The 26005-nt window shown below is 45.3% G+C and overlaps 1 long non-coding RNA gene across 1 annotated transcript in view; it reads left to right on the top strand.

The window, feature by feature from the left end:
• Nucleotides 1–15623, top strand: part of LOC143768824 (uncharacterized) — a 139903-nt gene extending 124280 nt beyond the window's left edge. Inside the window, exon 4 of the long non-coding RNA XR_013214052.1 lies at nucleotides 15403–15623. This is a non-coding gene — a long non-coding RNA (uncharacterized LOC143768824). The remainder of the gene's footprint in view (nucleotides 1–15402) is intronic.
• The last annotated feature ends 10382 nt before the right edge of the window (nucleotides 15624–26005 follow it).

Raw genomic sequence — 26005 nt, 5'->3', positions numbered from 1 at the left:
CGCAAAATAGCAGTGCATTCAAGATGACCCAGGAATCCCACAGAACTGGGAGAATTTTACAAGGAAGAATGGATGAAAATCTCTCAAACAAGAATTCAAAGATGCAAAAAAAGAGAGAAAAAGTCAGCTCACCTTCACAGAGATTAACACGCAAGAGACCTACAGTGCTGCAGTCAAAGGAATCATGGAGAAAAATCCAGCGTACTAAAAATAGAAGTATTTATTGAAAATGATCCATAAATGTGGCACCAATGTGCATGCGTAAGACAAAGAAATATGCCAATCAGATTGGCGTATTTCTTTGTCTTACCCATGCACATTGGTGCAACTTTTATGGATCATTTTCAATAAAGACTTCTATTTTTACTATGCTGGATTTTTCCCAATTTTTCTCCAAGAATTCAAAGACTCTTACTGGCTACAAAAAGCATTTACAAGCTATGATTAGTGTTGAGCGATACTGTCCGATACTTGAAAGTATCGGTATCGGAAAGTATCGGCCGATACCGGCAAAGTATCGGATCTAATCCGATACCGATACCCGATACCAATACAAGTCAATGGGACTCATGTATCGGACGGTATTCCTGATGGTTCCCAGGGTCTGAAGGAGAGGAAACTCTCCTTCAGGCCCTGGGAACCATATTAATGTGTAAAATAAAGAATTAAAATAAAAAATATTCCTATACTCACCTCTCCGACGCAGCCTGCATTTTAAAATGCGCGCGTCTCCTGCCTCCCGTGACGTCACGGCTTGTGATTGGTTGCGTCGCCCATGTGACCGCGACGCGACCAATCACAACGCCGGAACGTAATTTTAAAATACTGAAGGACCTAAAATTACGTCACGGCTTGCTGTGATTGGTCGCGTCGCGGCCACATGGGCGGCGCGCGACCAATCAGAAGCCGTGACGTCACGGAAGGAAGGAAAAGCGCGCATTTTAAGCAAAGAACGCTGCCGGTTCCCTCGGTAAGGTGCAGGCTGCGTCGGAGAGGTGAGTATAGCAATATTTTTTATTTTAATTCTTTCTTTTACACATTAATGTTGTTTCGATACCGATACCCGATACCACAAAAGTATCGGATCTCGGTATCGGAATTCCGATACCCGCAAGTATCGGCCGATACCCGATACTTGCGGTATCGGAATGCTCAACACTAGCTATGATACTTGCAAAAGGCGGTGCTGCTAGGTACTAATCGCGCAGGGTGCCCAAAGTTTTGCATCAGCCCATTTTCCTTTTTTGTAATTTTTAAAAAGCAAAAGGTGAAAATATATAAAAGCAAATGTGCCTAAAATACAAAGGAAATGTGTCATATTTAACTTTAGTTGTTTTAGAGATCATTTCATCTTCAACTTGCTTAACTGTTCACAGTAACAGTAATTTTGACCAGGGGTGCACAAACTTTTACATGCCACTGGCACTGTATAATCCTATGCTCCATTCTACAAGTAACTCATAATTATAACAGGTCACTTCACTTCATCATTCTCACCGGCCAGTAGGTGGCGATGCACTAACAGAATATACGTATATTGGCTTCTGTTCTAGAAATATTTATAATCGATCATTTGTTACCATTATATAACGGTTTATAAAGGCACACAAGACAAATAATTACTAGAACAGTAGGCAGCTACTGATAAGTTACTTAATGCTGCCACTACTGCGCTGTACGTGATTACTACGCTTTCATCTGGAAAAGAAAGTACAGGTGGGTCCTCACCAGATGGCTGGGTCTTGCAGTTTTTCTTGTCTGCTTCAATAGAAAAGACACAGCTTTGGCTACAAAGTGATGAGCAGATGAAACAGAACTGTAGACATGAAAGCTTCCAGGAGAGTTGTCAGTAAACACTGCGGAACCATGAGGGACGCGGAATAATGCACAGGGCGCTGCTTCCAGGGTTTTGCAATTTTGCGATCGGACCTTTTCCATGTATATCAGATGCACTCATTCCGGCAGGCATTAATGTTTTATGAGCCAAGAATTTATTTTGCCAAATTAAATTAAATATTCAAAGAATGAAACTACGCTACAGTGAATCTTTGGATCGGAAGGAAAGCTAACATTTTTCAGAATTAAATTTTGTATAAAACTAATTTTTTGTCAAGGGAAATTGCAGAGTAACATCCCAGACTTATGGAACAAGCACTCAGTCATAAACTAACCCAGAAAAGAAAGTTGGCAGAAATGGGTCTCAGATGAAGGGGTTTATCATTCTATATCTATTAGATATTCCAAAACTATGTAATGATTTTAGAAACTTACCTTGCCAGTTTCACCTCCAATCGCCACTGTTGAGCTCCACTAACTCGGTGGCATTGTCAGGGCTGAATAACGCAAGTACTATTGCCTGGTCATCCAGCCAGACCTTTGCTTCTTGCCAAGTTTAGTGTCCATCTGACTGGAAAACTTAGTAATCCAGTCAATACCCCAATAGCAGAATGAGTTCAGCAGCCAATCATAGTTTCTGGCGACCTATATGTTTCTACTCCTGGACTCTAACCAAGCTATTGTCAACTGGGTGTTGTAGAAAAGCAGGAGGTATAGTCCTGGATGACAGGTATGTGTCACCGAGGTTCCTGGCCTTGGAAAAGAGTGCTCGGGTAACAATAAGTTACTGAGAGGAATTTTAGTGGACCAGATTTCAGGTCCGGGATTAAGGAGCGACCAAAAGAGCTTGAGTGGGAAAAGTCGCTCTCATATATTCCTGTCCAATGCTTGCAGGTCCTGTATAAAGTAGCTTGGTTGCCTCAGGTGTGCTCTGTAGTGTTGGAGAGGAAAAGATTAATGGTGAACAGAGTGTACTTGAGGATAAGCGTTGCCTGTACTGTGGACTGGAGTTGAGAAACACTGCTTTAACCTGTTGGACACAGAAACTCATACCTCTGTGGACCTCACCGGCTACCAAAGAGTGTGAACCCCTACAGTGTTTATATCCAATTCTGTCCTAGTTATTGTCTCACTGTTTCTGACTCTGATATTTTTCCCTAAGCTCCCTCCACCAGTAAGAAGCTACTCCTTGGACGCAACCTGGGGAACCTAGGGGCCTTTTCAAATCAATACGTGCATGTTTTCCATGCCTTGCATGACAGGTCCTCCAAATCAATAGACACTCTTTACAACCACTCTGACCAACAGATGTGGATCCTGAACAGAGGATGAACTTAGAATTCCTTAATGAAGTTTATGAAAATGGATTCCCTAAACTGGACAGTCCAGTATATTTGCAGATATCAGAAAAAATGCCTCAAAGAGATTAGTTGGGTTCAATGTTTCCACATTAGGAACTGCACCCAAATAATCACCTGATATCTTGGAAATAAACAGGGATCTGAACACTTTCTTTATTTTGGGTCTGAAAAATTGTCTTTAGTGACAGATTTGGGCTTTCTTGACCCCATGTAAAATCCCAGCCTGGCTACTTTGATATACATCTCATAAGACTGTCATTATCAGTAGTCTGTTTTCATTCATCCTGTCAGATAGAAAGTGAGCAGGGTGATCTGTTAAAGGCTTTATTTATGGAATGTGATTTGTAGGTAGCAGAGGAGTAGATGTGATGACAGCAGCATGCAAAGAAGCTGTCTACATGTGTATCTGACCATCCAAGAAGAAAATGCTTATCCTGAAAGCAATTGCTGCTATAAGGGTATACGATTTATTAGTGCCGTGAGCAGCACTCAGCTCCTTCATTAGCCATCAGTGCTCGTGGCTGTGTGGCACCATCAATTTACCATTAGTCCGTGTGACACAGTCAGGAATTGTCATCAGCTCTCTGGAGAAAATCAAATGCCACCAAGAATTCCTTGGGGCATCTGACGCACAAGTGAAGCTATAGGGGGTGCAGACGTAGCAATAGAAACTGAGCTTTGTTACCTAAGAGGAGCTCCCATGCTACATAAGAGGACACCCGTACAGTGTTCATTTTAGGACATGATCATATATAAAAGTCTAACATCAGAAATACTCTGATACCCGATTCTGATACTGGACATGATCATAAACCAAAGTCAAACATCAGAAATACTGTCTGATACCTGATTCTGATACCTGATTCTGATACCAAACTCTGATACCAGACTCTGATACCAGACTCTGATACCTGACTCTGATACCTGACTCTGATACTGGACATGATCATAAACAAAAGTCAAACATCAGAAATACTCTGATACCAGATTCTGATACTGGACATGATCATAAACCAAAGTCAAACATCAGAAATACTGTCTGATACCTGACTCTGATACCAGACTCTGATACCTGACTCTGATGCCTGACTCTGATACCTGACTCTGATACCAGACTCTGATACCTGACTCTGATACCTGACTCTGATACCTGACCCTGATACTGGACATGAGCATAAACCAAAGTCAAACATCAGAAATACTCTGATACCTGATTCTAATACTTGAGTCTGATAACTGATTCTGATACCTAACTCTGACACCTGATTCTGATAGATGAATTCATCTGAGTGCAGCAGAGAAAACTGTGATTCTATCACAACTGCTGCACTCACTAAGCTAAGTGATACATCGCTGGAATCAGGATCTTTGACACTACATCATGCTGATGTCAGATTACATAGCAAAAAACTGTGGACAGATTCCTTTTAAGAGTCAATGGAGAAAAATGTATGCAACAAGGAGGATAGCTGATAAAAAGTGCCCATTTCTCTTGGATGGTAACACTCACATAGATGTGTGAATGTGGCCCTACTAAAGGTGGATTAAGCCCTTAGAGAGAAAAGCATTGACAAAAGCAAATTACAGATGTCTACAATATAGAGATTTATTACTGTCATTAAACATTATTATGTTTTTTGTGTCTTCAGTTTCCTGCAAATCAGTGGGGTCAAGGTCCTGAGACCCCCACCAATCACTATTTAGATACCTAAGAAGTGCACAGCTAAAGAGACAAGAGCTCATGGCTCTGGCCTAAGTGTACATGTAGAGTACAGATTCAATAAAAAGCTTTTCATTGGGATAAAAGTATATTCTCCAATTCTGGAGTGTTACTAAGTTACATGGAACTCTTTATCAAATTGGGGAAAGATTGGAGTCCCAACCCGTTCCATTTAATAGGGTGTCATATAGAGATACAGTATGACCTTACCTTTTCTCAACATATTCCAAGATAAGTGGAAGGTTCCGAATAGCTTTGAAAAAAAAAACGATTTTGTGATACTTTGTCAGGAGATGTTTATTCTATTTGTGTCTATATGTGGCCACCCAGTGGTTGTGATGTGAATTGCAAGGTTACTCTGCCAGGAGATGTTTATTCTATATGTGTCTATATGTGGCCACCCAGTGGTTGTGATGTGAATTGCAAGGTTACTCTGCCAGGAGATGTTTATTCTGTATGTGTCTATATGTGGCCACCTGTTGTGAATTCCGTTCTGGAGCTCCCTCCTGTGGTTGCTAATGGTATTTTTGTGAGTTCTGCCCTTGGGCTCCCTCTGGTGGTTTCGAGTGGAACTGCTGCTCCTTTAGGTAGCTGTGGCAGCTGCCTTCACTAATCGCCTTGCTTGGGTTTGTTATTTAAACCTGCTCTGGGCTTTAGTTCATGCCAGCTGTCAATGTTCTTGGTTGGATTTGGTTCTCTCCTTGGATTTCTCATATGGCCTGTCCTTGTCAGCAAAAGATAAGTTTTTGCTAAGTTTTTGTTTGTCCATTTGCCTGGACTCTATTGCTCTGCAGATATGTCTCTTTTTGTCCAGCTTGTCACTATGTCATATTCTGGCTAGCTGGAAGCTCTGGGAAAGCAGATTTGCCCCTCCACACCGTGAGTCGGTGTCTAGTTCATTTTTGTAAACTCTGCGTGGATTTTGTAGTTTTTAATACTGACCGCACAGTATCCTTTTCTCTCTGTCTATCAAGTTTAGTATTGGTCTCCTTTGCTGAAATCTGATTTCATTTCTGTGTACATCATTTCCCTCTTCACTCACAGTCAATATTTGTGGGGGGCTGTCTTTCCTTTTGGGGTTTTCTCTGAGGCAAGATAGCTTTCTATTTCCTTCTTTAGGGGTAGTTAGTTCTTAGGCTGTGAAGAGGTGTCTAGGGAGAGTCAGGAACATCCCACGGCTATTACTAGTGTTGTTGTTAGGATTAGGGACTGCGGTCAGTAGAGATACCACCTTCTCAGAGCTCGTTCCATGTTGCGTTTTAGCCACCAGGTCATATCAGTGTGGCCTCTTAACCACCAGGTCATAACAGCCACCCAGTGGTTGTGATGTCAATTGCAAGGTTATTCTGTCATGAAATGTTTATTCTATATGTGTCTATATGTGGCTGCCCAGTGGTTGTGAAGTGAATTGTAAGGTTACTCTGCCAGGAGATGTTTATTTTACGTGTCTATATGTGGCAACCCAGTGGTTGTGATGTGAATTGCAGCCTGTTGAGGATTTTTGTAGCCTGTGGCGATAATGTATTTACTTTACATTGTGAGAAACAGGAGTCCTTAGAGGAATTAATGGAAAAGGTAACGGTGAATACATCTGTGTAGCCAGACAATAACAGTTCTGAAGCTATCTAAACACAAAGTAGAGAATCAGGTCAGAACTGTAGAAGGAACATGAAAACATGTCCATGCCGAGGGCTTAACATATTTGTGTTATGTGATCACCATCCTGTTTAACAGGATTAATATGTGTCAAAACCCACCCCAAAAATCCTCAACCTAGGAAGTAGGAAAGTCAATGCCGCAAAGAAAACTTTACTAGGAGACACTGTCATGAATAGGTTCCTTGTTCCCATAGGTTCTGAACTTTACCGAAAAGTCGGTCCTTCTGTTGTTTGAGCGAAATAGTTCTGACTTGTCTATTTGCTTTGTAATGAAAAAAAAAAGAGCAATCAAGGCGGAACACAAAAAGAAAAATTTCCAATTCATCCTTTGAATCCAAATCTGGTTGAGAGCGCGAGTAAGAGGCAGCACTCGAGATGCCATGCAGCATTTGGAGAGCCTGTCACAGCCTGCTCTTAGCGAGTGTGCCGAGGACTGAAATACCTTGTCATGTTCTAGGAAAGATACAGAGTGACCCGGACTTAACCCCTTCAAGGCAGGTCCCATTTTTTTGCATTTGTATCTACGCTTCCATTATTATAACATTGTTTTTATATCTATATATGGTTGATAAAATGCTTCACCATTTACTCCATAAATACAATGAGTGAAAAATAACTATAATAAGGATTTATCACACGTGACGTTATACCTTTTTATTTTTTTGAAGATGTACCTTTTGTAGGTTTCTAGCCTGGATAACCAAGCTTACACGGCTGTTGTGAGATGAGTGGCATTATGAAAACCGTGTCTTCAGAGAAGAAGAGGACTTGATAGCGCCAACTATTGGAAGTAGCAAACCTAAAAGTCAATATCGACCCAATATGCAGACACGTGTTTTGGGGTGTTGCCCCTCCTCAGTGCAAAGCATGAGATCTGGTTTCGCTGTATGAAAAGCCTCTGACTGGGGTCTAAGGGGCAATGTTTTTCCTTATGGAGAGTGACATGCCTGACATGCCACTAGTAAGGAGGATTATAGGCCGTGCAATTCTCATCTAGTAAATTAAAGGGACTCGGTCATCATAAAATGACTTTTCAAACCAAATAGAGTAGCTCGGTGCTTCACGACGGGATAAATCATTTAAATACACCTTCCCACCTGCATGTTGCTGATAGAATCTCTTTAAATATGTACTGCGGAGGGGCAATGTCTCAAAACACATGTCTGCATATTGAGATTCTGGTTTGGCTTTTATCCTAAGTCATGTGTCAAGGCTCCTTAAAGAGTTGATATTGACTTTTAGGATTGCTGCTTTCAATAGGTGGCGCTATAGAGTTCTAGACCTCATCCTCTCTGAAGACATATTTAATTTCCTTCAAGAGCATTGCATTACCTATAAGTCTCCTTACACTTGCATGTAAGCCATGACACTCTCCATAAGGAGAAACATTACCCCTTAGATGAGTTATATTAATGCACCACCTCCTTCATGTTACAGGAATATACAGTATAAGGATCTATATGAGATATACCAATAAAGGTTTAAAATAAAGGGTGCTGTATAGGACTTGGATCTGAAGTATGTGCAGCGCCCCAGAGTCCTGGTCGTTGCAGTACTGTGGCTCCGCCACTATGGGGAGCTATGGTGCGTCTGATGGCACTGAAGGAGTTCATCTGATCAGGTATCACAGACACCAATACATTTCACAGCCGGGCCTCCGGGGGGAGCTAAGGGTTCTATTCACTAGGCCACTCCCCACCATAGTGGGTAAACTGGGGGTCAGGCAGGAAGTTAGATGAGAAAGCTGACTGGGTTGGAACCAGGCAACACCTTGTGGCAGAGGGTGTTGTGGGGGAAGATACAGTAGGGTCTCTGTCAGGGGTGGGATCCTGACAGAGGCTTGGCAACTTGAACGAACGTAACGGGACCGTGCCTGCTCAGGATAGCGGCGGTGCCCAAGGAAGGATTAGAAGCGAGATAGATTGTGCTGAGTGAGAAACGAGATCAAGCAAAAGGAGAAATACCAGTAGGAGTCGTGCTGTAAGACCGAAGCAACATCCTACTGAGGCGCACTACCGGTGGCCGGAACGCCGAGGGAGTATCATAACATTTAGCTTCAAGCAATACTCCAAACAGCAGCAGGACAGTCAGTCTAAGGCGGGCTGTCTAACTTTAATCACCTATGCAGTCTTGGGGGGCAACTTGTGGAGAGGGGCGACTCCAGGGTCCCGGAAGAGCTCCGAGCCTACCCGTCAAACGGGTGCCGTCCCAACCAGAACACCAGGGAGGGACGGAGGATTAGCAGAACATCATCTAATCGAGTTGTGAGGGAACTTAAGAAACAGACACAACAGTTGTGGGGACTTTCTGTAAGCACAGCAGGGAAGGACCACAACACCTAGCGCTAGCAGGAAGGCACAGATTTCCACCTGCTAAGAGAACTCTGGAAGTGCCGTTGGGCCGGCCGGACTTGCGCAGCCTGGTTATCCGGATTCCGGACTGAGGACCCAGAAATCTTCAGTAAAGAGGTAAAGAGACTGCAACCTGGTGTCCTTGTTATTTACTGCACCGCACCACCACAGCCTCACCACCACTACCATCATCCATCATATCTATCACTGTACGCCCCTCGGCAGGGTCACGGATCGGGCCTAGCCACCGTGACAACCCCAGAGCAGAGACTCAGAGGCCCGGTACCGGGTACCCCTCGGCCCTGCGGCAGTGGGGGCGCTACAACTGGAGGTGGCTTTATATTAGCAGAATTGGCACCAAGGTGAAAATCATATTTGGGAGCAGCGACTACTCTGATCCACTCAAAATTGCTACAATTAATTTTTGGGGATGCCAATTGGCTAAATGCAACTGGGAGGCTGGGCTATACTGACTATACTCCGCCCAATTGCCCTTTTATATCAGTGTTCAGATCCCAAAATGTAATCCCTGTATTTGTATATTACCCATTATGCGCATCTTTTTGCACAAATTATGGGCATTTGTCTCATAAGGGCTTTAAAATCCATGCAGGGCTGGATTAGGCTTGGTGTAGCCTCTGGATCTTGGTGGGGTTTCCACTGATGTCTGTGACAAAGATCCACCAGACTTTCATTGCAGGAATATAAAGGCATCATTCCCCCCTCAAATTGTTGGCGAACATGGAGACAGGTAAACCAGACACATGTATGGCTACCTCTCTACTTTTTCTTGGCTGCATGCAACACTAATTAGCCATCTATGAGAGTAGGTTGTAAGTGCCACAGGGGACATGCTCCATGTTTGCTCCTTTTAGCCTGGTACGGCATGAAAACATTTTTATTTTTAAGTGATGCACATGAATGTAAAATTGTTAACGATGTAAACTAATAGACAAGAAAAATTCTTTGTAACGCTGCTATATAGAAGCATAGCAGCTCTTTATAGAGCTTCTAGGGACTGATTTTGCACAACCCTCTCCTCTTAATAGGTCCCAAGGCAACCCTGGCCTTTACCTTTTAACCCCTATCCATGGATCTGAAAGGCCCTATGGTTACCTCCATGTAGTGGATGCTGGCCGGTAGAGCGAGCTAACAGAGGAGGGTCATCTTAGCCGAGTCAAAACAAGAGAGGGCTGAGGCTGAACAGAACCAACAGTCAAAGATGAGGTCCAGGGATTGCCAAGATCAATACCAGGAGGTCAGAGTCAGAAACATGAAACATATAAACATAAGGATGAATGATCTCGCGGAGACACCATCACGTGTTCCTCAACACAGTGATCCAGAACACTGCCCCCATCCCTTAAGGGAAATATGCAAATGTATGTAGAAAAGCCGCGGAGACACCATCACGTGTTTCTCATTGCAAGCAATGAATAGCCAGGTCTTTCTCCGGGAAGGAACAACCACGGGAAGGGCAGCATCCAATAAAGGAAAACCACCTATGCCAAAACATGGTATTCATCCACAGAAACATGAAACAGTCCGGTAGTAAGGTCAGGAACAGGCGCCACCCAGTGACATAGGCACAGGCTACAGAAAAGGGTTCAGAATCGGACGTAACAGTCTTAATCACATCTACCTCAATTTTTAACGAATTGTTCTGAAGATCCATGGTCAGCCTGAAATTAAGCCAACATCTTGGAATGACCTAGAAGCTGTATTAAATCCCTCACACATTGTAGAAAAGTTTCAGGCTTTCCTAGTTCTTGGGAATATGTTTTTTTTTTACGTTGTGTGTAAACACTCTAGATATTTGTGACAAGTTCCCCTCATATTGGCCTCTCTCACCTATATATGAATTAATATGTTGCTCTGGCTTTCAGGTAGGCCTTCTAAATCCCTTTTCAATCCTTTCTTCACAAAGGTTAATCTCTGCTAAACATGCATGGGAAAAAAAGCCCACCAGACCAAGCTTGGAATAACATTTTTTATCCCGTCAGTTGTCTGGCTTAGCATCTTAATCCAAGAGAAATCTCAAGTACTGTAGTGTCGATACTGTGCGCCTGCCCCATCTGTTTATGCCATGCCCTTCTTTACTATAATCTTTTAATTTTAGAAACTATTGAAGAGTCTTTCCACACTACTCATAAAAAAAAACTAGGCCATTTGCTTCGCCATTTCTCTGCTAACCTCTATTCTTCTCCCACTGCCACATCCTCCGCTTCCGGTGTTGCAGTCCTCTCCAATATTTCCAGTGGGGATTCAAGGAAAATGTAGTGGTAAATCTAAACTATGCCTCCCATGTCTTTTTGTAAACTGGTGGATATACATGTGATGATGACATTGGTGCCATGTCAGATTGAAGAGTACCGGAGCGTTAGGAGCAGAGGAGGCGGCAGTGGGAGAAGATAAGAGATGAGCTGGGAATGTGAATATTTATGCAAAATGTATAGTTACTTTTTAGAGATAGGTTGAACGGTTGCATTAAAATACTCCTTTAGCTAATTGTGAATTATTATGGGGAGTACTTGCAGCGCCCCAGAGTCCTGGTCGTTGCAGTACTGTGGCTCCGCCGCTAAGGGGGGCTATGGTACGTCTGATGGCACCAAAGGAGTTCATCTGACCAGGTATCACAGACACCAATACATTTCACAGCCTGGCCTCCAGGGGGAGCTAAGGGTTCTATGTATTAGGCCACTCCTCACAATCTGGAAAAAATTGGGGGTTAGGCAGGAAGTTAGTTCAGAAAGCTGACTGGGTTGGAACCAGGCAACACCTTGTGGCAGAGGGTGTTGTAGGGGAAGATTCAGAGGCGTCCCTGTCAGGGGTGGGATCCTGACAGAGGCCTAGCAACCAGAGAGAACGTTACGGGACCGCGCCTGCACGATATAGCGGCGGTACCCCAAGAAAGGACAAGAAGCGAGGTTTATTGTGCTGAGTGAGAAACGAGATCAATGCAACAAGGAGAATACCAGTAGGAGTCGTGCTGTAAGACGAGGCAACATCCTACTGAGGCGCATAACCGGCGGCCGGAACGCCGAGGAAGTATAGAGCTCCAAGCCAAACTTCAAACCTACGGCAGGACAGTCAGTTATAGGCAGGCTGTCTCACCCAATTGACCTAGGAAGACACAGGGGGGTAACAACAGGAGTGGGGCGACGCTAGAGTCCCGGAAGAGCTCCGAGCCTCCCCGTCATACGGGTGCGTCCTAACCATAAGATCTGGGGGACGTGGAAGAACATCAGAATCGAGTTGTGAGGGAACACGAGAAACAGACACAACAGTTGTGAGGACTATCCCGTGGTGCTTAGCAGGGAAGTACTACAACACACAAGCGCTAGAAGGTAGGCACAGATTTCCACCTGCAAAGGGAACTCTGGAGGTGCCATCGGACCGGCCGGACTTGCGCAGCCCGGTTAAAAGTATTCCGGATTGAGGATCCTGAAGCCTTCAGTAAAGAGGTAAAGAGACTGCAATCTGGTGTCCTCGTTATTTACCGCAACCCGCACCGCACCACCACAACATCATTACCATCACGCACACCTATCATTGTACGCCCCTCAGCAGGGTCACGGACCGGGTCTAGCCACCGTGACAACCCCAGAACAGAGACTCAGAGGCCCGGTACCGGGTACCCCTCGGCCCTGCGGTAGTGGGGGCGCTACATACTCATTTTAGGATCCCCTCTGTTCGTAAGAGTGGAAGGCACCTACCATGGGCGTCTCTTGCTCTGGAGAATCCAGTACTTTTGTGCATGATTACATTGGGCACCATGAAAAGCTTCATATTCCCCCCCCAAACTTGTAGCCAAAGGCCGTACAAACCCTTGAAGATAATCTGAAGTCAATGACCACTCAGCTGTGTGATGTGTCAAAGGTTCTGAACTATAAAACATGCAGACCAACAATAAAGAAGCATGGGGTGCAGAATTTTGACTCTTCTTTCTAACAATGTTTGGGGTATCAGCTCATACTATCTGTAATATGCTAGATTTTTGCCTCCAGATATTACTCTCTGACGTTTTGGAAAATTAACAAAATGAATAGTAAAATTGTGCTCATCATGACTATAAACATGATCTTGATCATTCTTTAAAGTTTTGTCTCTAAATGGCCCTCTTTTAAGTTTTTGTATTGCTCTGTTTTGTCTTCCCTTTGATGAGTTTCTAGAAGAAAGGATGGGTTGGACTTTGTTTTTTGCCCATGATACTTAAATAGGGTGTTTACAAAAAATATTTCTTAAGTAGACAAAACACAACAGCATCCATGCACTCCATTTAAAGATGGTGAGATTGTGTCACCAGGTTCTGACGCAGTCCTTATGATAATCATTATATTTTATAGTCAAGTGATTTGCGTAGTCACAGGAGTCTGATGGAGGGTGATTCCCTTCCAAGTCGCCAATCTACGTTTATTTAATCAGGCAAACATAAATGGGCGCTAAAAGTTGTCAACCTTGACATTTTCCATCTATGATCAGTTTGAAATGAAAAAAAGTCAGGGCTTCATCCTGGATTAGCGACCACAATTTTAGGGAGAACCATAGGGCATAGTCATCCATATTATTTACTTTGGATTACTTATTATGAAAGAAAAACTAACAGGTCTGTGAGAGCCAGAATCCTTGCTGGTTGGTAGGTGATCAAATACTTATTTCATGCAATAAAATGCAATTTAATTATTTCACAATCATACAATGTGATCTTATAGAATCCACAGATTCTGTCTCTCACAGATGAAGATACAAATTACAGACCTCACCATTCTTTGTAGGTGGGAAAACTTGCAAAATCGGCAGTGTATATTTTCCCCACTGTAGTCTTGCAGTGCTGGGCTTGTCCAGAATTGTTGTGATATCTGTGCCAATGTCTGTACCCTCTGTGTCTGCTCCAGTTGACAATACAGTCGCCTTGTTTTACTCCTGGGACTTATGACTCTGCCCATCATAGAAGCTTGAGCATTAATTCCAGGCTAGTTTCTGTTTCTCCCTGCTGTAAGCACTAAATGTGGTTACTCTCTATGCCAACATTCTTGCTTTGCCTGTAGTTACCTTGTTCTGACCTTTTCCCATTTTCTGACGATTCTCAGTTCTCACTGCCACCTTGCTCCACTGGCCAGCAGCCTACTCCATGATCCCAACCCAAGGGACCCTGTGTAAGTCCAGATCCCTGTACAGAGTTTAAAAGTTGAAGGCCAGGAGATCTAGTAGATGGAGCCTCATTAACAACTTCCACAAAGAGTGCCCCTGTAGCGCCCCCACCGCCGCAGGGCCGAGGGGTACCCGGTACCGGGCCTCCGAAGTCTCTGCTCTGGGGTTGTCACGGCGGCTAGGCCCCGGTCCGTGACCCTGCCGTGGGGCGCACAGTGAATGATAGGTGTGGATGATGATAGTGGTGGTGCGGTGCAGTAAATAACGAGGACACCAGGTTGCAGTCTCTTTACCTCTTTACTGAAGATCTCTGAGTCCACAGTCCAGAATACGGTTCACCAGGCTGCGCAAGTCCGGCTGGTCCAATGGCACCTCCAGAGTTCTCTTCACAGGTGGAAATCGGTGCCTTCCTTCTAGCGCTATGTGTTGCGGTCCTTCCCTGCTGTGCTTACGGAAAGTCCCCACAACCGTTGTGTCTGTTTCTTAAGTTCCCTCACAACTCGATTAAATGATGTTCTTCTAATCCTCCGTCCCTCCCTGATGTTCTGGTTGGGACGGCACCCGTTTGACGGGTAGGCTCGGAGCTCTTCCGGGACCCTAGAGTCGCCCCTCTCCACAAGGTGCCCCCCAAGACTTCATAGGTGATTTGTGTGAGACAGCCCGCCTTAGACTGACTGTCCTGCCGCTGTTTAGAGTATTGCTTGAAGCTGAATGTTATGATACTCCCTCGGCGTTCCGGCCACCGGTAATGCGCCTCAGTAGGGTGTTGCTCCGGTCTTACAGCACGACCCCTACTGGTATTCTCCTATTGCTTGATCTCGTTTCTCACTCAGCACAATCTATCTCGCTTCTAGTCCTTTCTTGGGCACCGCCGCTTCCCGGAGCAGGCGCGAACCCGTTACGTTCTTTCCAATGCCAAGCCTCTGTCAGGATCCCACCCCTGACAGAGACCCTACTGTATCTTCCCCCACAACACCCTCTGCCACAAGGTGTTGTCTGGTTCCAACCCAGTCAGCTTTCTGATCTAACTTCCTGCCTGACCCCCAGTTTACCCACTATGGTGGGGAGTGGCCTAATGAATAGCACCCTTAGCTCCCCCCGGAGGCCCAGCTGTGAAATGTATTGGTGTCTGTGATACCTGATCAGATGAACTCCTTCAGTGCCATCAGACGCACCATAGCTCCCCATAGTGGCGGAGCCACAGTACTGCAACGACCAGGACTCTGGGGCGCTGCACCCCCATAACAATTCTAAAGAACTTATTAAGTTTACCTTTCAGTTGAATTTTTTTTTTTTTCTTGGTGAAAATGCCTTACTTGGTGAAGATGGGACCATATCTTATGAAGAGGAACAGGAACAAAAGGGAAACATTGTTGGATTCAGTAGAAACAGCAGCATTTATACCAGGTACATACAGTACATTCCATATTTAGTAAAAGTATCGGGTCCTCTTTAGGGAACAATTTGGATGTGCATTTAACTTAAAAATACTTTTTTTTGTCCCAGGCAGCTGCATCTCATTGTGGATGTTTCTGTCTTATGGCCAAGAAGTGAAATTATTGTACAATGGGCAGTGTGTAAAGCTCTTCATTTTTTTCTTTAACAGCTGTGATGTTCTTCAATTTCCTGTCTAAGAGCATTTCTGTCTGACGAGCTTTTTTTAGATGATGTCCCAGCAGAGACCTCCATAAGGACGGATGCAGTGGTGGATCGTGTGAGGTGCTTTCATATTTCATGAATTTTGTTTGCTTTATTTGGCTTCTCCACAATTTGATCTGAAGCGGATTCCACTTCAGGAACAGGGCTGTGCAAATGCAATAAAAATTGGAGTCTTTCATTTCTTGACTATTGCATTTTGTTTTGTAATTACTTTAGCTGTATTTAGCCATTTTTAGGAATTTAGTATTATATTCAATGAAAGCAATGTATGACAATATCACATCATATTGTTAGTTTCCTTATAATTGTACACATAGGACATATAACTAATACAAATGAAATACTTGTGAATCAACTGCTAAAAAGGGTTGTCCAGTGAGGAAAAGTTATCACATATACACAAGACCTTATAGATTGCGGGAGTCTGACTGTTGTGACCTGCACCAATCAACATCAACAATTAGCTCTTTAACCCTGTGAGGCCAAGTGCACATGAGCCAATAAAACATTGGATTGTACTCGGACCAATGTTATTCTGTGGGGCCATGCACATGTCCATTTTTTTCCTCGTACCAAGTTGGTCCAAGGAAAAAAATCACAGCATGTCAGAGTCTGATCTGATATTTGCACTCAACCATGCAAGTCACCGAGTGCGTTGAAACCATCGGACTGTAGTACTTGATGACATCTGAGTGCAGTCCAATTTCCAAACAGTGACACAATCTAGAAGATGGAGAAACCTTGTTCTCCATCGTCTCTTTATCCAAGAAAATGGGATCATACTATGATCAATCTTTGATTAGACTTTGATCACAGTGTAATTTGCATAATCGACCCGATCCTCCAGTCTGCACCTGCCGTTAGAGTAGAGCAGCTGTACAAAAGCCCGACCGCTGCTCCATTCATTCTCTTTAGGGTTGCCATAAAAAGTTATGCACAGCACTTGGCAGCTCCAAAGGGAATTATTGGCGCTGCAGTCAGGTATGTGCACTATGACCGGCAGGTAATATGCAACCGTTCTATTCATTAGGATATTGCCCACGGGCTCCATCTAAGCGCAACTGAAATCTATGATCATCCATGAATACCATTGAACACTGACCTTGGAGACTATAGGGGTAGATCTTAGCAGTAGTTAACAGAGAAGATTCTCTTTAGATCATCCCTTTTAATAGGGTTAGCTAACTATCAAAGGGAACTTGTCAGGACGTTTTTCTTATAAAACTAGTAGTAGAACGACCGTCCAGACCCCCATAAACATGATATCTTTAGGAATCTTATGTGCTAATACTGAGAAATCAAGCTTTGAAGCAGCCTAGAGGAACATCTGGGGCATGTCAATGCTCCAGGAGTACATTGAGATACCCCAAATGTATTTTGAGGAAGATCTTTGAGTGGCTTCAAATCTTAAAGGTACCTCGATATGAAGTTAACACCTATCCTTAGTACTGGTGGACCAGACAGAAGAGGGACTCTATGCAAGAACAATATAAGGACCCTTTGCAGCCAAATAGCTCATCAGCTCCACCTGCTATGGAGATGCAAATGGGCCCTTTTACCTCTTGGGCCTCTTTACCTTTTGGGCCCCTGCGCAACCGTATAGTTTGCACTGATAATACGTTCACCCCTGATCACTGGCAATCCAAATGTTGGGAATGGGGCTCATAAGAGCCCAGACTGAATGGTGCGGACACTTTGCATGTGCACCTCCACTCCAATCATTTTCAGTGGGAGTGCACAGCGTGTGTCTATCTCTGGCATGCCCATTGAAATTGGTTGGAACCCAGCCTCCAATCCATTTAGACAGAGCTCTTCAGACCTCCGGGTTCAAGATCGTTGGAAGTCCTAGTATGTTATCTCCTATCACATCTTAGTACAAAGCCTTTAATTTCTCAATGATGGCACATCAGACTACTGCAAGACATGTATCATTTTTCTTATTGTTTTACCACCCATACAGCCACACCACTAATTTCTATAGTAAAATCATCCTTTTAAAGTATCTTCTGTAGTTTTACTACTATAAACCAGTGCATCCAACCTGTGAGAGTTGTAGTTTCCCAACAGCTAGAGAGTTGCCTCTGCTATATGAAGAGCTTGCAGCAATATATTCTGATCCTCAGGTAGAACCTTTTCTTCCATCTTCCAGGGGAGTTCTACCACTAGATTGAGCTGTTTCATCATCCGTCACAATGTATACATGTCAGAAGTCTCATATAATTGAGATGAGTAGTGACAGGACTGCAAGAGCTCCGGTACTTAAGGAATTACAAACCGTATGGTAAATGTACTTTGTGTATGAAGCCTCACCTTGACCCTGTGGCCCCATAGACTACGGCCATAAATCTATACAGAATAAACTGCTGCCCTACACTGACAAGGGGTGGCTGAAAAGGTTATGCCATAAATTCTACATACATCTTAAAGTAAGTTAAATCTTTACTAGTAAATCTGGAAGAAGGCCATAGAGTCATCCATCATTGTTGGAACTGTATACATTCCCAGCTCATGGCTCGAACGTTCATCGTAAATATTTTATTAAAGTAGTGTGACCGGTAATAGAACAATCTACAGAGCATCTAGTATGTAGCTGCCTCAGTCTGTCCGCAGCAAGATATTTCTCTATAGAGAGCAAATATTCTCCAGTGTTTTAATTAGTGTTCTTAGTGTGGACACAAAAACTGATGAAAATCATTCATTGTCTCGCGATTGTCCTAAATTCTGGCCAGTCTTGGCTTTTACATATTGTGTGATGAATATGATGACAAGAATTCCACTCGTCATAAAATAATCATAAACCCCAGATCACCTGTAGGCTGAAATGGCCTTGCAGAAAATATCTACTGGGCAATTCTCTTGTTTGATGGTAGCATTGTTACCGATGTGCTAGTAGAATGTAATTTTTTTTGAACATGTATGTTACGGTTATTGCATCAAAAAGTGCAAGCACATCACCTGCATAGTGAAAAATGTATATGTGTTGGTCCTACACAATTATTTTGATACTAGTATCAGTTGCATGATAAATATTGCAAATGTTTTCCTAAATTTTTACTTTATTTTATCCCATTTTCCTTCCTTTTCTTTACTTGCCAGCATACACAACAGATGAGTAGTACCAATGCAAAGATCAAAATTGTGACCCTCATTATTGGAAAGAGTTTTCACAACTAGGATAGAAGGGCCACTTGTTGGTTGTTCTGACCCTATTCCAGAAACTTTTCATGACCCAATTCTCTTCCAACCTGTGCAAAAAAAACAACAATAAAGGACTTTTGTGGGAGTCCAACACAGGTTCTTGCCGCCTTACAACATAGTGTATAGGACCAACCAGAGCTTGGCACCCTCTTTTTTTAAGAGTCCAGTTTACATCCTAATGGTCTGCCTCTATGATAAAGTCATGCCTGATCATGATGAAAGTAGTGGATCTAATTTATTGATTAAATTTTGTACCGTAACGATTGAGACCCTAATGATAGACATCACTGAACTTGAGGCTTCAGATTCTTACCATGCCTTCTCCTGTGCTATTTTGCCTTCTGAAAGCACCAGTACCAACTGTTGAACCACAATTGTTGGTACAGTTGCCACAGCGTTCATTGGCGGTGTTCTATAACTTGGCATTTCAATTGTTGAAAATTGCTACTCCCATTTTGCCTTGACAAGCATGCTGCCTTGTAACGTTACTCAATCCAAACCAGTTTCCAACCTTATCACACACTACAGAAAATAAATGAAATGTGTCTCTTTTTTCAAGGGCTCGTAAAGACACAGAAGTTTGTCAAATTTTTCTACTTATCCTATGAACACGTCTAAATGTTAATCACTTTTTCCTCTCAACCTCACTCATCACCTCCTCCTCTCACTTCGAGAACTGTTCATGCTATGGAATTTCCTTACTCCCTTTACTCCCTAATACACCACTAAAGAATTTAATGATAGATGAAATGTTTGAAAAAAAAAAAAGAAGTAAAAGAAAAAAGATGATATAATCACTAAAAATATAAAGCCCTGAAGTTGTAAGTCCATTTAATGCTACTAGACCCTGTTCTCCTCATATTTGCGTGGGATCCTCCAGTTCTCCGCTTTTCTACCACACTCCAAAGACATACTGATAGGGAATGTAGATTGTGAGCCCCAATGGGGACAGTGATGATGATGTCTATAAAGTGCTGCTGAATATGATGACGCTATATAAGCAAAATCATAATATATAAGACTGATAGGAGTCGAGTTTCCTCTGCTGCACAGGGGGAATCTCGATCCGGTCCCAGCGTCTCACTGAGTCTGATTCAGTGCAAAGGGTTTTTGCTGCCTCTCCAGGCTCTGCTATTGTACCCTGCACTGATCTACGGCGAACAGGCTTTTCTGGGACTAAGTCCTGCTTTGCACACACTGAGCATGCCCAGGGTAAGATCTCTCAGTGGAGATCAAGGGTCACATGTTCAGGTTCTGCAGCCAAGTCTATTGGTCTTTCTAGGAAGGTCCTGTAGGTACGCAGACTCAGTGGCAATCTCTCATTGGTCCTCTTCTTTAAGGTCCTGTACGTGCTGCAGCTATTTAAGGCTCGCATGTCCGCACGGCCATGCGCTAGTATCTTCTAAAGTTACATGCTTTGCGCCACTGTGGTCATATGCGTGATTGTGTTCAGGGACCCGGCTGAAATAAGCCCCTAGAATGCTGGCACCTCCGGCGAGGAGATTGTGTATGAGAGTATTCAGGGACCCGGCTGAAATAAGCCCCTAGAATGCTGGCACCTCCGGCGAGGAGTGTTGTGTGCATGCATGACCACTGACTGCTCTCTTCTGGGTAGTTAGCCTGTGTCTCTGTGAGAGTTAACAGGGCACAGAGCTTTGCTTTCTCAGCCGCTCTGTGAAGCTAACAGAGCTGGTTAATACCGCCATATAGAGCCACCATTTACTTGGCGGCAGGATATTTCCTGCATGGTGGATCCCGGGTTGCGAACGCACCAATCACATCAATAAATATATTCGTTGCGTTCCGCAAACCCTAACAGTATACTAGCGCCAGGATCTGGCTAAGTAATGGCGGATGAACAGCGATTGCAGGGGTACATCCAGCTGCTGGAGGGCCGGTTGGTGTCTCTCGAGCGTGCAACCTCGGCGGTGGATGTTACCGCAACTGCTGCTAGCGTGGCTGCAGCAGCTTTACCCACTGCCACCTCTGTTCCGATCTTATCCCACCTTCCTTTGCCTGAAAAATTCTCTGGGGACAGTAAGTCCTGTAGGGGATTCGTGAGCCAGTGCGGTATACATCTCGAGCTCCTGGCTGCACGTTTTCCCACAGAGCGGGCAAAGGTGGGATTTGTAATTTCTCTCCTGTCGGACAGAGCTTTGGAGTGGGCTACGCCGCTGTGGGAGCGCAACGATCATGTGGTGCAGAGTGTTCCTCGGTTTCTGGGCACTCTGAAGCAGGTCTTCGTAGGACCTCAAGTCACCCATGATACGGCGCTCCAACTGCTGGCATTGACTCAGGGTTCGACCATGGTCAGCCAATTTGCCATTCTCTTCCAGACTTTAGCGTCTGAGTTGGAGTGGTCAGATAAAACCCCCATCCCAGTATTTTGGAGGGGGCTGGCTGACCATGTGAAGGACGCTTTGGCCACTAGGGAGATTCCCGCTACACTGGAGGAGCTCATATCTATATCAACTCGCATAGACCTTCGTTTTCACGAGCGGGGGTTGGAGCGAGCCCAGTGTAAGCAGAGGTTTTGGCTGGCTCCCACCTTCGCCAGACCTTTGGAATCTCCGGTCCAGGCGCCCGAGTCACATGAGGCCATAGAGGGGTCGCGAGCGGGGTCTAAGTCCCAGGCCGCTCGTGCCCTTAATGTCTGTCATGTTTGCCAGCAGTCCGGACATCTTGCCTCCAAGTGTCCGCAGCGGTCGGGGAAACGTCAGCGTCTAGTGGCAGTTGGAGGAGGTACATTAGACACAGCGACGTTTACCTCAAAATTGTCCTTCAAGGGGACAATTACCATAGGCCCATCCATTCTTATGGTAGACCTTTGCGTGGACTCTGGGGCGGAGGGTAATTTTATGTCATCCGCTTTCGCTCAGCGACACGCAATACCCCTGGTGATGCTCGCCAAGCCAATAACCATTCGAGTGGTAAATGGGTCGACACTACCTTCACAGATCACACACCAAACCATCCCTTTCACTCTTTCTGTATCTCCATCATATCAGGAGATTATTTCTCTTTTGGCCCTTCCTGAGGGAGTTGATGAGGTCCTGTTGGGGATACCCTGGCTTCGTTTTCATTCTCCTCATATAGAGTGGTCCTCTGGGAAAATTTTGGGATGGAGTAAATCCTGTGAGGGTAGATGTCAGAGGGAGTGCGTTCAGGTTGCTACAACTGAGGTACCCGCAGATCTTTCCTCTCTCCCCAAGCACTATTGGCCTTATGCGGATGTGTTCTCCAAAAGGGCTGCGGAGACCCTTCCGCCTCACCGCCCCTATGACTGTCCTATCGATCTCTTGCCTGGTGCTGAGCCTCCCCGGGGTCGAGTCTATCCGTTATATCTCCCGGAGATGGAGGCAATGTCTCAGTATATCCAAGAGAATCTGGCAAGAGGTTTTATTAGGAAGTCAGTGTCACCTGCAGGGGCTGGGTTCTTCTTCGTGCAGGAGAAGAGTGGAGAATTACGTCCATGCATTGACTACAGGGGTCTTAACGCCATCACCGTTAAAAACAAGTACCCACTACCCCTGATATCTGAGCTCTTTGATAGGCTACGGGGAGCAAGGGTATTTACTAAATTAGATTTGCGGGGTGCTTATAAACTGATTCGCATCCGTGAGGGGGACGAGTGGAAGACGGCTTTTAACACCAGGGATGGGCACTATGAATATCTGGTGATGCCCTTCGGGCTCTGTAATGCCCCAGCAGTTTTCCAAGACTTTGTGAATGACATCTTCCGGGAGATGCTCACCACCTCGGTCGTAGTCTATCTGGATGATATTCTCATCTTCTCTCCAGATATTGACTCCCACCGGAGAGATGTTCGCAAAGTCTTCGACCTCTTACGGGCAAACTCCCTCTACGCCAAGTTGGAGAAGTGTGTGTTTGAGCAGGAGTCCTTGCCATTCCTTGGTTATATCATCTCTGCCCAGGGTTTGGCTATGGATCCTGCCAAACTACAGGCTGTGATGGACTGGCAGGAACCCCATTCTCTTAAAGCGGTGCAGCGCTTTATGGGGTTCATCAATTACTATCGCCAGTTCATTCCACACTTTTCAACTTTGGTAGCTCCCTTGGTTGCCCTCACCAAGAAGGGAGCAAATCCCATGTTGTGGTCGGAGGATGTCTCCCAGGCATTCCTTTTGATTAAGTCACACTTCGCTAGCGCTCCTATTCTACATCGCCCCGATGTAGATAAGCCATTTATAATGGAGGTGGATGCCTCATCCGTTGGTGCTGGAGCAGTCCTTTTCCAAAAGGATGCTCAAGGTCGGAAGCATCCTTGCTTCTTCTTCTCCAAGACCTTCGCACCAGCGGAGAGGAATTATTCCATCGGGGACAGGGAGTTACTAGCAATGAAGTTAGCTTTTTCTGAGTGGAGACACCTCTTGGAGGGAGCTCGCTTTTTCTTCCAAGTATTCACCGACCACAAAAACTTCGTGTACATACAGACGGCCCAGCGGCTGAATTCTCGCCAGGCCAGATGGTCCCTGTTCTTCTCCCGGTTCCATTTTACTCTCCATTTTCTCTCTGGGGAGAAGAACATTCGTGCCGACGCTCTCTCCCGCTCCGTAGTGTCATCTGAGGAGGAGGATGAGGAGCCTCGGCTTATTGTCCCCTCTGAGAGCCTGAGAACTGTGGCCCCGGTTTCGCTAGAGTCCGTGCCCCCGGGCAAGACTTTCGTACCAACGAATTTGCGACCAGAGGTTCTCTCTTGGGCTCACTTGTCCAGAGTGGGTGGACATTTTGGAACCAAGAGGACATCTGAGCTTTTGGTGAGGACGTACTGGTGGCTGCATATGGCCCGTGAAGTCGGGGACTATATTCAGGCGTGTGTCTCCTGCGCCCAGAATCGGTCTTCACGGCAACGGCCTGCTGGGTTGCTTTACCCCATGCCGGTGGCAGACAGGCCCTGGGAGATGGTCGGGATGGACTTTGTGGTGGGTTTGCCCAAGTCTCGCGGTTGTACCATCATTTGGGTCATCACCGATCATTTCTCGAAAATGGTGCATTTGGTGCCGCTACCACGGTTACCTTCTGCACGGGCCTTGGCGGCGTTGTTCATTAAGCATATTTTCCGCTTACATGGAATGCCTGAAAAAGTTGTCAGCGACCGGGGTCCCCAGTTTGCGTCTCGGTTTTGGAGAGAGCTCTGCCGTTTACTCAGCATAGAGCTGAATCTCTCCCCTGCATATCATCCCGAGACGAATGGGTTGGTAGAGAGAACCAATCAGACTCTGGTAACATACTTATGATATTTTGTCTCTGCTAGGCAGGATGACTGGGCATCTTTGCTACCTTGGGCAGAATTTGTCTTGAATAACGCCGTAGCCGATTCCACTGTTCAGACTCCTTTTCTCCTTAATTACGGCCAGCATCCGCGTGTCCCTATGCCCATGCCCGTGTCATCCACCAATTCTAGGGTGGCAGACTGGGCGGTGGAGGCACGTGACATCTGGGACCGCACACAGGATGCCATCCCGGCCTCCAAGGAGAGAATGAGGGTCTCGGCTGATACACACCGGCGCCCCGCTCCGACCTTTGCTCCTGGTGACTTAGTGTGGCTCTCCGCCCGTAACATCAGGCTGCGAGTTGAGTCCACTAAGTTTGCCCCTCGCTACATTGGCCCGTTCAAGGTTCTGGAACAGGTGAACCCTGTGGTCTACCGTTTGGCTATTCCTCCACGCCTTGGTATCACCGATACCTTTCACGTTTCCCTCTTAAAGCCCGTTCATTTGTCCCGGTTTTCTGAGTCATCTGCTGGGACATCGGGTTCATCCACGGATGAGTTTGAGGTGAATGCTATCGTGGGGTGCAAGGTGGTACGTGGAAAGAAATTTTATCTGGTGGATTGGAAAGGTCACGGCCCAGAGGATAGAACCTGGGAGCCTGTGGAGCACATTCGGGCTCCGCTGCTCATTGCAGCTTTTGAGCGTAGCGAGGCTCAAGGAGGGGGGCCCTAGGAGGGGGGGTAATGTTAGGAGTCGAGTTTCCTCTGCTGCACAGGGGGAATCTCGATCCGTCTCTGCTGCGGTCTCCCATTCTCCATCGGCCGCAGTGGAGCCTGCTCAGCGGAGACGTCGGTCCCAGCGTCTCACTGAGTCTGATTCAATGCAAAGGGTTTTTGCTGCCTCTCCAGGCTCTGCTATTGTACCCTGCACTGATCTACGGCGAACAGGCTTTTCTGGGACTAAGTCCTGCTTTGCACACACTGAGCATGCCCAGGGTAAGATCTCTCAGTGGAGATCAAGGGTCACATGTTCAGGTTCTGCAGCCAAGTCTATTGGTCTTTCTAGGAAGTTCAGGTAGGTACGCAGACTCAGTGGCAATCTCTCATTGGTCCTCTTCTTTAAGGTCCTGTACGTGCTGCAGTTATTTAAGGCTCGCATGTCCGCACAGCCATGCGCTAGTATCTTCTAAAGTTACATGCTTTGCGCCACTGTGGTCATATGCGTGATTGTGTTCAGGGACCCGGCTGAAATAAGCCCCTAGAATGCTGGCACCTCCGGCGAGGAGATTGTGTATGAGAGTATTCAGGGACCCGGCTGAAATAAGCCCCTAGAATGCTGGCACCTCCGGCAAGGAGTGTTGTGTGCATGCATGACCACTGACTGCTCTCTTCTGGGTAGTTAGCCTGTGTCTCTGTGAGAGTTAACAGGGCACAGAGCTTTGCTTTCTCAGCCGCTCTGTGAAGCTAACAGAGCTGGTTAATACCGCCATATAGAGCCGCCATTTACTTAGCGGCAGGATATTTCCTGCACGGTGGATCCCGGGTTGAGAACGCACCAATCACATCAATAAATATATTTGGTGCGTTCCGCAAACCCTAACATAAGACAAGCATTATAATCCCATTAATTACCCCAAGCAAATGCTTCACTTCTATAACTACAAATAGATTATGGTATTTTCACATAAGAAATTGTATTGACTTCCTAGAAAGTCTTTTCAGATATATTGGTTCCTCATTTTTTTAGAGCTCAAGCAGCCCATAAGATTTTGTGTAGTAGAAAATGCTTTGGGGCCTTGTTTCTGAGAAAAATGTTCTTGGTCAGTCAGTCGGACAGA

This window comes from Ranitomeya variabilis, chromosome 4 (genome assembly GCF_051348905.1).
Source record: "Ranitomeya variabilis isolate aRanVar5 chromosome 4, aRanVar5.hap1, whole genome shotgun sequence".
NCBI classification, from domain to species: Eukaryota; Metazoa; Chordata; class Amphibia; order Anura; family Dendrobatidae; genus Ranitomeya; species Ranitomeya variabilis.
The sequence above is the reverse complement of the archived record's forward strand: the minus strand, read 5'-3'. Positions and strand labels throughout refer to the sequence as shown.